This window comes from Oryctolagus cuniculus, chromosome 3 (genome assembly GCF_051225735.1).
Source record: "Oryctolagus cuniculus isolate XC-2025 breed Fujian yellow rabbit chromosome 3, ASM5122573v1, whole genome shotgun sequence".
In the NCBI taxonomy this organism is placed as follows: domain Eukaryota; kingdom Metazoa; phylum Chordata; class Mammalia; order Lagomorpha; family Leporidae; genus Oryctolagus; species Oryctolagus cuniculus.
Genome location: NC_142869.1, coordinates 118,010,535 through 118,020,454, shown reverse-complemented (window position 1 = coordinate 118,020,454; position 9,920 = coordinate 118,010,535).

The following is a 9,920-nucleotide window of genomic DNA, read 5'->3' as shown; positions in this document are numbered from 1 at the left end:
CAGATTTCTAACCCAGAGACTGTCGATGCTGGAAGCCACTACGTTTTGGAGTGAGTCGTCACAGCAACCTGGCCCGCTCTGCAACCCTGCTTGTCCCAGTGGGTCCTTGTTCCAGGGCCTGCCCTTCTCCCCTCATCCTGAGGTCTCGGCTGTCACAGCAGCCTTTATCCTTGCCTGTGTCCCCTCTGCTCTCTGGTCCCCATTTCCATCTTCCGGGAGCAATAACAGCCCTTGGCTGAGCATGTGCTGTGTGACAAAGCACCTACTGTGTGTCCCACTCTTGGCGCACAGTGCCACTCCTCCCAGAATAAGTTGCAACCACTGCAGGAAGCAGGCTTGTTGGCCTCATTGCATAGCTGAGGCACCTGTCTGGGCCCCAGCCCCTAGCAGGTTAATTAAGAAATAAAATTAGAATGCAGAGTTGCCCCAAATCTTATGCTCTTGTCCCAGCAGGCACTGTCGCAGCCTGGATCTGCCTCAAATGCACCTCAGACCACCTCCATGGGCCCGCCCAAATCTGCTGAGAGCCCCTCACCCTCATGTCCCTGTCCTGTCCATCCTCCAAAGCTCAATTCAGCAGCCCCCTCCTCAGGAAGCTCCCCCACCCCCCCCAAGCCTTCCCTATGAACACCCAGAACTCCTTTCTCTGGACGGCCACCCACCTGCTGTGAGTTTGGAGATGTTCTGCACACCTGGTGCGCCACAGTGCACAGTGGGGTCCTCAAAAGGGAGTCTGCACCACACCCATCTGGTGCCCCTTGCCCATGATAAGTGGTCTGGGAATGCAGGTGGTATGGATGCAGCACAACGAACAACTGAGTCTGTGAGCAACCATGCAGAGAAACAGGTGCATCAGGGACTCCATCGTGACAAGCTCTCCAAACATGCATCTTGGGGCCTGAATGAATGGTTGGCATTGACTGAATCAGACTTGGCCCATGTTCAGTGTCTTTGCCAACATTTTGTCATATATATATATATATAAATGTATATAGAATCGGGGTAATATTAAAAATATTTAGCAGCCAGTGTAGTATGGGCACCAATGAATCAGGAGTGCCGTGCTGTAGGACTGGATCAGCTTGGGCATCCCCTGCCTGGCCCTTTCACAGTTGAATCCTGGGAAAGACAGGGAGCCGCGTCCCACGCAAGGACCGAGATGACCAGAGGGGCAGGGGACACTTGCGAAGCTCGGGCACAGCCAGCAGGCCCTGCTGGTGGGGCAGGCCTGCCTCCAGAGTTTTCTGAGTGCGCCCCTGGCCAGCCCTGGAGCGAGCCTGCTGTGCAGAAAGAGTTCGCTCCAGACTCAAAGGGCGCCCTGAGCTGGGGGCTACCGTTAACCCAGGCTACAAGGAGGCCATTGGAGCTCAGAAGGTCACAGGGCGAGGAAAGGGTACGAGCAAGATCCAGCCGAGGTCTGCCAGGCAGCCAAAGCTCGCCGCTGGCTTACTCCTTGCAACCCTAGGCAGCGCCGTGGGTCGCCTGCGCGCTGTACCTGTCCCGCGCTGGGCGGGGCCAGAAGCCAACGCGGTCTTTCCGGCCCGGGATTGGTTGAAGCGCCAAGGAGGCGTGGCCTGAGACCAGGCTTTCCTAGTTCGTTCCTCTCCGGAGCCGTGATGCAGGAAGACTTGCAGGAGAGAAGGGCGGCCGCGTCCCCGCACGGTGTCCTCCAGGGCAGTGGCCCCCTCGCGCCTGAGCGTCTGTGGACGCCGGGCAATCTGTCCCCCTCTGAGTCGGCTTTCCTCGTCCGGGAAGTGGAGCAACGAGCACGTGTGCGGGGCTGCGGACGTGGCCCGGCGCTCCCAGGCCGTGCAACATGCCAGACCGGGCTGCAGGCGTCGCCTCGCGCCGGGCCCCGCTGGGGTGGCTGGAGGCCCGCGCCTCCCGCCTGCGCCCCGCCCCGCGCAGCTCTGCGCAGCCACAATCATTTGCCCTGCCTTTTCGCTTTTAATCACAAAATAATTTTGGCGCCCAGAAGCGCTCCTTTCCGAGGAACATTTGTGCGGGATGATATCAGCCTAATTAAGCGCTCCAGCTTTGGGGCTTGTTTTTTTTTTTTTTCCCTTCCCCAGACACGGGCGCTCGCTGCCAGGCGGCCCCCGCTGCCCGGCCGGCCGGTTACCTGCACACGCGGGGCGCCCCGCGCCGTGATTGATGTCTTGACGAGGCGCCAGGGGCCGGCGGGCCAGGTGTCACCGCGCGCGGGCCGCGCCGCCCTGAACGACGCGGGCAGGGTCGGCCGCAGCAATGAGCCTTTGTTTGGCTTGGCAGCGCCGCGGCCTCCCCGGGGCCGGCACCATAAAGAGTTTCTGTTCGGGCTGCAGGACTCATTGTCGAAAAATTGCCCCTCGAAAAATTAGCATGGTACAGTGGAGAGAGCGGGACGCCCGGCCAGTGACAGCTGCCCGCCCCAGGCAAGGGCCGGAAAGCGGGGAGTTTTGCGGGGTGCCCACTGCCAGGGGCACCCCTCGCTCTGCGCCTGCTAGAAGTTGGCCCGCAGGGGTCTCCAGGGCCAGGGCAGGCAGGGGATCGGATGGAAAGGGCGTGGAGGTTGTGCGTTGATGGCTTCTCTACCCTAAAAGTTGGGGCGACTCCGCTGGGCAGGAGGCCGGGCCTTTGGCAGGGACGCTCCTGAGCGCCTGAGCTGGTGTCAGACTCCTAGGGGCAGCTGGCTTGGAGGAGGGGTTGCGGTGCCCGGAGGCCGGGGCCAGGGGGGAGGGGAGTGGGGGGGCAGAGTGCGAAAGAGCCTAAAGGTTATGTGGCTAATTGAGCATCCACAGCCACGGATACGATTGTGGCCCTTTGTGGCTCTCTCCCAGTGTGTTGATGGAAAAGTAACCAGATTAAAAGTGCCGGGAGCCCAGCTCGGAGGGGCCGGGCAGTGGGGGGAGAGCCCTTCTGAATGCCGACCCCAGGCTCCTGCAGGCCCAGCGAGCAGGGAAAACAGTCAATTAGAGAGAAGAGAAAAGAGAGTGCGCTACGGCCTGGCATTTGCACAAAGGCTGGGACCCAAGGCTGCCACCCCTGGTGAGGGGGCAGGGGTTCCCAGGGGACAGGCTGGGGGGGGGTGGTTGTCATGTTGGAAGCCCCAGCCTGAAGCCCGTGTGCACGTGCTGGAGGGGGGGACACAGATGTGCATATATGTGCGCAGTGACACGTGTGTATCCTTGTGGCATCAGCAGTGGGTATCTTCACACAGCCGCCTTTCTGGCGGGCTGCACCTGCGTCAGGCGGATGGTGGCCTGACGCTCCCGTGTTGATATGACACATGCAGATTCGTGCAGGCATGCACCTGGGCACCATGGATGGGGCCCTGGAGCGGGGCCGGATCCCGGGACATGGTCTGCTCGCTCGATTCCCCAGGCGTGGAAAGGCTGGGGCCTCAGGAATCTGAGCTGTTGGAGGTCAAATACAAGCTCTGGCTTTGTGACCTTGAGCACATGAGCACCTTCATGGAGTGACTGTTCTGTCACAAGGCGATCACTAGACACCATTTTAGGGAGTCACTGAGATCTTGGGAGAAGTAGGAGGAGGGCCTGTGTGCCAGCTTGCCCAGAGCAAACCCCAGGACACCCATGGCACCTGCCGAATTACTCCACACACCCTACGCCCTACGCGTGCTCTCTCTCTCTCTCTTTAAGATTTATTTATTACTTGAAAAGCAGAGTTACAGAGAGGCAGAGGCAGAGAGAGAGAGCGAGCGAGAGAGAGATTCCATCATCACTGGTTCACTCCACAAATGGCTGCAACAGCTGGAGTTGGGCTGATCTGAAGCCAGGAGCCAGGAGTGTCTTCTAGGGTCCCAACGCAGGTACAGGGGCCCAAGAACTTGGGCCATCTTCTACTACTTTCCCAGGCCATAGCAGAGAACTGGACCGGAAGTAGAGCAGCTGGGACTTGAACCGGCGCCCATATGGGATACCAGCACTGCAGATGGCAGCTTTATTCACTACGCCATGGTGCCGGCCCTGTCCTACGCTCTCAAAAGTGTCCCGGTAAATACATTCGCCTTCTCTTCCTTCTTGCCTTCCTCCATCTGATTATCTGAAGCATTGCCTCCTCCATCAGTCTGTGAGTTCCTGAAGGGGATGCCCTGTAGCCCGTGAGAGCGCCTCTTCCCAGATCCCTGCCACATGCACCATGGCACCAGTTAACACCCAACAGGCTTTTGGTGGCTTGAGTAGAGTTGCCTCAGGGACTCTGGGAGAAGCCAAGTCCAGAGCAGAGCCAGGTCATGTAAATGTGCCCACTGCCCAATCCCTAGTGTGGGCTAGACCTCCCACCTCTACTGCAAATCTGACTGCCCGTCCAGGACTGAGACATTCTCCTTTCCTAGCCTCTCCAAGACCCTGCCTCAGTCATCATGTCACCACAGGGACAGCTCTGGCTAATGTCACTGACACCAGTAGCCAGGGCACATTCCCAACCCAGGCATGGAAGGGTTCCCTCCGTCCAATGCAATTGATGGAGCACACATATTCATCTATACTCACTCCAAAACATTCTCGCAGGATGGCATAGAGATTTTCAAAGGCAAAAAAAAACTACTAGGACAAAGAGTGGGATGCAGGTGGCACCGACAAAATTCTGGAAATTTGAATGAAGATGAGAAAGGGTTGATTTATTTAGGCCTGTAAAGAAAGCAGAAATGTTTACAGAGGAACAGGAAGTCAAAATGGCTCATCAATTGGAGACATTTCTAGAGATTAAAAAAAGTAACATATAAAAGATAAGGTTAAAGAGTAGCATTGGGCTATTCAGCAATGGTCTGGAAGCTGAAAGACAGTGGAGCAACATTCCAAGGGAATTTTTGTATATGGGCAAACTAATGAAGACTAAGGGCCACGGTGAAACTGGGCATTATGCGCGCTCTCAAAATTTACTTTTCTCAAGAGGCAACTGGGGGATGTGTGCACCAAAATGAGAGTAAATCAGGAAAGACAAAGAGTTGGATGTAGGAACAAGAGCTCCACACAGAACAGGGATGGGGGTGGGGGTGGACTTCCCTGGGTAATGAAGGCAGATCACATAGGGATCAGCATTCCAGACACAGCAATGCAAAAATATGCCGACAGGGACCTTACAGCTTTGGCTGAGTTTGGGGATGATTAGAGTTATGTACAGAGCAACCCAGCAATTGGAAACTGAAGGCAATCACTAACTTCAGTGAAAACAAAAGTTGCACAAGGCAGGAAAGATCATCATAGTGTAAGTTTCAGCTGTGGATATTTGTAAGCCTCTAAAAATATGAAACTAAAATGTGAATTTAGCCAAATTTATTTTATAGAACTAGAACTCCCTGAAAGGAAGGGGGTTGTATATGTATGGGGAGGAATAACTAGAGCAAAATTTTCTTATAGGAGAAAAAATTAATATATTGATAGAAAAGTGGGCTGCTATTTTCTATTAAAGCCCTAAAGCACTAGTTGATTTTTCAAACTATGGACATGACGGACTTTGATACATGTTTAAATTTAAGAACCACACTGAATAGAGAATCCAGCAGAATCATCCATTTGTAGAAAACAACCACAGGTCCTCTGAGGGAGATGCTGCAGATCAGACACTGCTGTGGTTTGAATGTGGCTTGTCCCCTGCTGAACTCATGTTGGGGCTTGGAACCCCGTGCAGTAGCTTTGAAAGATGGTGCGAACTTGAAGAGGTGAGTCCTGGGGGGAGGTGACTGGGTCATGACCACCCCAGATGGAGCTGATGCTGCTCTCCTGGAATGGGTAAATTCCCTAGAGAATGGATCAGAGAATAGCAAACCCTTCCCTGTCTCTTGCTTCCTCTCTCACCATGGGACGCTCTTACCGGGAGTCCTCATCAGATCTTTGCACCGGGATGTTGGGACTCTCAGCCAGCAAATCACGAACCATGGCAAGCCTCTCTTCTGTAGGCATTGCCCGGCACTGGGGACTTTGTTGCAGTGACACAGCCCGAGCGAGACAGGTGGCAGGCATTCTCACCTTGGCAGGGGCCTTTGAGAAGCAGCAGCTGGGTCCCGCAGCACCAGCCTAATGTCGCCGTGCTCTGCTGGGTTCCACCGCTGTTCTGATCATGGCGCTGGGGACTCTGTCCAAAGTCAGAGACCACCCCCATTACCCCGGTTCCAAAAAGAAATGACTCTTCCTGCCTTCCCAGACCCTGAACCTGGTATAGCTTCTGACCTACACTGGGTTTCTCAGGGGGTAAGGTTTGCCCTTCTCTGTGGTCCTCATTCTATTTATTTATTTATTTATTTATTTATTTATTTTGACAGGCAGAGTAGACAGTGAGAGAGAGAGACAGAGAGAAAGGTCTTCCTTTGCCGTTGGTTCACCCTCCAATGGCTGCCGCGGCTGGCACGATGCAGCCAGCGCACCGCGCTGATCCGATGGCAGGAGCTAGGTACTTATCCTGGTCTCCCATAGGGTGCAGGGCCCAAGCACTTGGGCCATCCTCCACTGCCCTCCCGGGCCACAGCAGAGAGCTGGACTGGAAGAGGGGCAACCGGGACAGAATCCGGCGCCCCGACGGGGACTAGAACCCGGTGTGCCGGCGCCACAAGGCGGAGGATTAGCCTAGTGAGCCGCGGCACCGGCCTGAGGTCCTCATTCTAAACCCCACATTTCTTCGGGTGAGGTCAGCAAGGTCCTTGACCATGAGTAGTTCCTAAGTCAGGTTAAGATGCTTGTCTCTCACCTGAGAGCGAAAGGGAGCCATCGGAGGGCTGAGCCAGGAAGGCTGGATTTGTATGCTGCATGGTTCGCTCTATCTGTGGGATGGAGAACACGTTTTAGCGGGGCAAGACAGAGGGCAGGAGAGCAGCTAGGAAGCTGTTCTGGGACTCCAAGAGAGCACAGGACTCCAAGGAAAAGCCTTCAGGGATACCTTGGGGCCGGCGCCGCGGCTCAATAGGCTAATCCTCCGCCTTGCGGCACTGGCACACCAGGTTCTAGTCCCGGTCGGGGTGCCAGATTCTGTCCCGGTTGCGCCTTTTCCAGTCCAGCTCTCTGCTGTGGCCAGGGAGTACAGTGGAGGATGGCCCAACTCCTTGGGCCCTGCACCCACACGGGAGACCAGGAGAAGTACCTGGCTCCTGGCTTCGGATCAGCGTGGTGCGCTGGCTGCATCGTGCTGGCCGCAGCAGCCATTGGAGGGTGAACCAACGGCAAAGGAAGACCTTTCTCTCTGTCTCTCTCTCTCTCTCACTGTCCACTCTGCCTGTCAAAAAAAGAAAAAAGAAAAAAAAAAAGAATCCTCAGTGGAGGAGAGGACACGGAAGGCTTCCTGGAAGAGGGGGCATTGCAGAGGTGGACAGGTGTCAGGGAGTCGAGGTGGAGGGCAGCGGAGAGAGACTTTCTGGGTGGGGGGAATGACATGGGCTCGGATATGGGGCTGGGGAGGGGAGGCAGAGCTGCTTTACTGGCGAGAGTGGCACGGGTGGGCACGCTCAGGACGGGGAGTCCATAGGGCTGGCCCATGGGAGAGGCGCGGCCTGGAGGAAGGAGGCGTGGTCAAGTTGGGCAGGCAGGGGCCAAGGCAGAGGAGATGCGGATCTGCAGGCTGGGCTGGGCAACGGCGGGGTCACATGTGAAGGCAGCACATGGCAAGGGGCCTCCTGGGCAAGGGAAGTGCTGAGCCGGGCAGTGGGGCTGGGCAGCCACGAGGATGTCAGTCACACAGGGATGCAGCTTCGTGGGGAGCCCCGTCCCGGGCCCGCAGCTACACTGGTGCAAGACACACACTCCACAGGGCTCCTGGGCTGAAGGTGGCCGGCTTCCCCCACCCCCAACCCTGCCCCAGCCTGGGGCTCCCACGGCATTCTGTCACCGTCCAGGTTTTCCTACCGCCCAGCAGCCTGCCTTCCGCAGGTCATGAATAGAAACCGGTGTTGATAGCGCGGCCGCGGGCAGTGTTGGGGGCAGCAGTGAGCATGCTGCCTGGGACGCCCACCTCAAAGTGCCTGGGTTTCAGTCCCAGCTCTGCTTCCGACGCCGGCTTCCTGCCAACGCACACCCTGAGAGGCAGCAGGTGAGGGGACACCCAGCACCCAGATGGAGTTCCTGGCTCCTGGCTTCAGCCTGGTCCAGCTTCATAGCTGTGCAGGCATTTAAGGAGTGAACAAGTGAACGGGATTCCCCCCACCCCCCGCCCCGTGTGTCTGTGCTAGTGTATGTGTGTGTCTGCCTTTCAAGTCAATATTTTAAGAATTGTTTATTATTATTTGGAAGGCAGGCTGGCTGACAGAGTGGGGGGGGGTGGATTTTCTATCCACTGGTTCACTTCCCAAATGGTCCTAACAGCCAGGGCTGGGCCAAGCCAAAGCCAGGAGCCCAGAACTCTGCCTGGGACTCTACTTGTGTGGTGAGGATACAAGCGCCTGTGCCACCTTCTGCTGCTTTCCCAGGTGCATTAGCAGGGAGCTGGATTGGGAGTGGAGCGGCCAGGACTTGAACCATAGCTTCGATATGGGATGTTGGCATCTCAGGTGGTGACTTAATCTACTTCACCTCAATACCAGCTCCTCAAATAAGGGTTTTCTTTAAAAAAAGATTTGTTTATTTATTTGAAAGGCAGAGTCACACAGAGAAAGACAGAGAGGGACAAACAGGCATTTTCCATCTGCTGGGTCACTCCCCAAATGGCCACAATGGCCAGGGTTGGGCCAGGCTGAAGCCAGGAGCCAGGAGCTTCTCCAGGTCTCCCATGTAGGGACAGGGGCCCAAGCATTTGGGCCATCTTCTGCTGCTTTCTCAGGCCATCAGCAGAGAGCTATACCAGAAGTGGAGCAGCTGGGACTCGAACCGGTGCCAAAGGCGGTGGCTTTACCCGGTATGCCACATCAGCCCCTTCAAATAAGTTTTAAAAGTAAATTAATTGAAAAATTTGAGAAGAAAGTGCAGCTAGGGACACCACCCCAGCTCCTGCCCCTGCCACTGGAATTAAGAAGGTGGGCGTGACCCTCTGACACTTGTAACCTGTGAGACGTGTTCCCTCAGGTAAGTTTCTTAACCTCTCTGGACCTCCGTGTCTCCATCTGCAAAGTGGATTTCCAACAGCACCTGTGCCAAAGACGAAAGGAATTTGAATGTGGGCAGAGTTTTGGACACAGCCTGGACTCCCACAGTCACTGCCAGTGGTATCCTTGGTGATGGTGTGATGGGCAGGGGCCGGAAGAGGCGCTCAGACAGAGCATAGTCAAGGCTGACTGTGGGGGCAGGTAGCCCGGCAGCAGGGAGCCGGGAGGGTCTACATGGCTGGCCCGGTGGGACCCATGACCCCAGCTCCTGTCTAGGCACCCAGTCCAGGCGCCATGCCCACGGGAAGAAGTCAAGAAGTCAAAGGCTTCTTCAGGTGGTTTTGGCTCTCCACAATTCCTTGCATGGCCAAGGAAACCTTGCTCCCTTCCCCACCGCCAGGCAACCTGACTTCCCCTCATCCTTAGGTTTGTGGGGGAGAGATGGGCCTTTCCACTGGATCGGGTCCAGGGACGGAAGGGTTAACAGTGAGCCCCGCCCACCCTCCCTGGCCTCCACCATTCCGAATCCCACCCACCCCGGGGCTGGCCCAGTTTCGGGAAGTTCCCTCAGTGGGATCTGCATGGCGGTTAGCAGCACTGGGGGGAAAGAGTCTGGGGGCCAGACAGACTCATGGGGGCCATGGAGGAGCCCCGTGGACGCGGCCATTGCTCCTTGCTGCTTCCCCCGTTCTCCCCCTGGCAGGCACAGACCCCTCTCCGCTTCCTCCTGGAGAGGCGGCCAGTCTTGCAAGGCTTAGTCGGTAATTTGGGTATGCTGCCACCAGGGGGCTCTCCCTCAAGTCCCTCCCGCCCCAGCCACCAGCTGAGCCTTGGGTCCAGTCTGGGTAGATGGAGCTTGGGACTTCTCTCTTTGCTTTGGCCAGCGCCTGGGGGGCACCTGAACATTAGGCCTCCT